Raw genomic sequence first — 2,711 nt, forward strand, 5'->3', positions numbered from 1 at the left:
CATTTATTATAACTTCTCCCATCTAGACTCTCATCACAGTTCACCTTGTGTGTCCTTTTTGACCAAATGCATCGATCCTGTTAGAGCAAAGCTGACATTCAAAAAGCGCTCTATTATTTGACCAGGAAAACCACGGCTGCTCCGTCGCCCACATTTTTCCAGCTTCGATGAATCAGTAGTGATGCTCTGTTTTAATATATGCAAATATTTGTTTAAAATTAGATTTATCGAGACAGCAAGTACAAACAACCCTGGGATATTTCCCCTGCTATATCAAACAGTGGGATGAAGATCAGCTAATGACAAAGTCAACCAATGTCATCCCCTTATTGTTTTTGCATGCATAAACACACATGGCCATTTCACTTGTACCAGCAGTTTTCACGGCTAATTACAATGCAGCCAGATTGACATGGATCTACATTTAGTTTCAAAATGACCCCCTGCTGTCAAGGATATATGGTTCCAGTTGTTGTTTTTCTAGGTAAGCACACAAACAATGGCTGAAGCATTTCATAGAAATGCCACATGTCTCTTTGTGGTGTTTTGGTATTGTTTTGGCTGTAACAGTTATGCCGCCAGGAATGCACGATTACCAGCAGAGCCGTCATGGGAATATGTGAGAATGTGAAGTCCTGTGATTGGATAGAGGAGAGAATGGATAACATCATTGTTTGTGCTTACACATGCACGGCGTGAGCGTGAGTCTGAGTGGGTTTGTGCGTCTTCGAGGGGTGTGTTGCAGTGGTTCACCACAGACACAGTCTTATGTCGTGTTCAACAAATATATCCCATCCCACTTCAGTGGCCTCTTTTGTCTGAGCTATCCCTACAGCTGTAACAAACTAAAACTGAGTAACACCACCAGCCAGGTCCCAAATGTGTCTGTTAAATAATGCTTCCATTACTTTTATCTATTTCAATCATTTATCCATTTTTTGCCTTTATCTCAGTACCTTTAACTGCATTATTTAAAGAGCTGAGAAGTTGTTTTAGCTCGATTTGATCCTTTTTAATAAAGCTTTTTATGCTTTTCACTTTTTTATTATAATCAGGTTTTTTAAAGTCACACTTCACACTTGAATTTTTTATTTGATATTTTATCGTTCACCTTTTATTTTATTTCCTACCTGTGATCTCGTCTACATCGGTTTGTCTCTGTTTTGATATCTCCTGTTTGTTTAAGTGCTTATAAAAAAATTTGAATTACACTTGACTAACCAACCTGTTATCGACATTCACTGGTAACTTACTCTGTTCCAGCGTTACCTCTGACTAGACACGTACACATTTCTTAGTCAGATCAGTTTTCTTACACTAAATCGGTTCATAGTCAGCATCACACTTTTTGAGCAGTGAAACACATTCGAGTTCATCACTAAAAATCCTGTACCTGGTTGCATGCCTGTTTTTTCCCGTAACCTTTCACAATCTTTCTTTCATCACACTCTCAAATCAAGACACAAAAAGCTGTGATATTGCACTGATTGGAGGATGGAAATGCCTCCGAAATTGATGCCAGACCAGGTTCCCTTTGATTCTATGTTTAGGCCTCATAGACTGCTGTCATATGACAGTAACTCAGTGCTGCTGATTTCTGAACAACATGCTGAGTTACCAAGTAGGTGATATTGGCATTTTGTCATGGATAGCCACCTGTTGTCCTTCCTCTAATCTATTCTCCTTCACATCTCTTCCTGCAGGGACAGTTTACACCAGCTGAATATAAGAATGATGAGCTAAATGACACTTTGTAATTGACATAAGTGGCAGTCTAATGCGTTGTCAATAAATGCCAATCACCTCACCCCATGTGAGGGCACTCAGTATGACTGAATAAATCTTAGAACTTAAACTGCACACTAAAGAAAGACTTACTCTCTCCTCATGTGGCTGCCAGACAACAGTGGTTTTGTCATTTAATTCCCCTGCGATTATCCCGTGCCGTGATTGTCAAAAGCTCAATACGAGATTGATTAGCTGTCCTTCACTGTGGGAAGTCCCTGGCTGCTAGTGATGCTAAACTGTTTTCTGAGCTTTGGCTTATGAATGCAAAACACATTTGAATGAAGACCGCCGGTGTCAGTCTGTGTTCAGTTGTTGTGTCGTGCAGAGTGTCTCATTAAAAAGCAAAGTTATTGGAGCACATAGCAATTAAACAGGATCAGCAAATCCTTTCAAAGCCTGGTAACTATAGTTATGGGTAATCCCTGGTGTACATCTGACCACTAAGTTAGCACCGCTGACTGCACTGAGGTTGATTGCCAAACAGGAAAGGATCGCATTAATTTGTTCTCGTGCTGCTTTCTAGTGTAGTTTTGTGCTTTATTTAACAATACACACGAGGTTACTTGCATTACATCAGTGGAGCCCAGACTTTACTGATGTAAAATAAGACTTTTATCTATTACTTACTGAGGAGAAATGTTTCTATGTATGTTCACTTGATGTTGAATAAGTGACACAAGCAGACAATGCGACAGTATAATGTATTGTCACCGGAATAGTAACAGTAACACACAAAACCTGAATTCAGGTCATCTGACTCACATTAAAGCCATATCTTTATAGGTACTTCATTTGACAGCATGTCCCATGATCACTATCTAGGACAAAGACTTATTCAAGAGGGGTTCATCTATCATGAATGCATAGTGTGTGTGTGTGTGTGTGTGTGTGTGTGTGTGTGTGTGTGTGTGTGTGTGTGTGTG

The sequence above is a fragment of the Haplochromis burtoni genome, unplaced genomic scaffold (assembly GCF_018398535.1).
Source record: "Haplochromis burtoni strain Fernald_Lab_line unplaced genomic scaffold, NCSU_Asbu1 Contig_78, whole genome shotgun sequence".
NCBI lineage: Eukaryota > Metazoa > Chordata > Actinopteri > Cichliformes > Cichlidae > Haplochromis > Haplochromis burtoni.